Here is a 374-nt window from a genome sequence, read left to right as displayed (position 1 = left end):
GAATTAAATTAGGGACTTTATTCGAGGGGTGGACGACTGGGCGGCTCCTGTGTACAGGCCAAAATATACTCCAGGGGTTCTCCGATTGTACTCCGACTGTACTCCGTGAACTCCGGCTGTTTTTGTCGCAAGTTCTCCGCGTACTCCGACTGTACTCCAGATGTACTCCAGGTGTACTCCGGTGTACTCCAGGTGTACTCCAGGTGTACTCTGCGCGCTCCGACCGGCAATACTCAGTGTTCTCCGACTGTACTCCGTGTACTCCGTACTCCTGTGTACACGAAAAATTCAAGTCGCCCACCCCTCGACTTATTTATTACAGGGCAAAATTAAATCCACGGGGCAAAACCCGGGGACTTTTAAGGGCTAAATCA

The sequence above is a fragment of the Frankliniella occidentalis genome, unplaced genomic scaffold (genome assembly GCF_000697945.3).
Source record: "Frankliniella occidentalis isolate FOCC.00 unplaced genomic scaffold, Focc_3.1 Scaffold5, whole genome shotgun sequence".
Classification (NCBI taxonomy): Eukaryota; Metazoa; Arthropoda; class Insecta; order Thysanoptera; family Thripidae; genus Frankliniella; species Frankliniella occidentalis.
The sequence above is the reverse complement of the archived record's forward strand: the minus strand, read 5'-3'. Positions refer to the sequence as shown.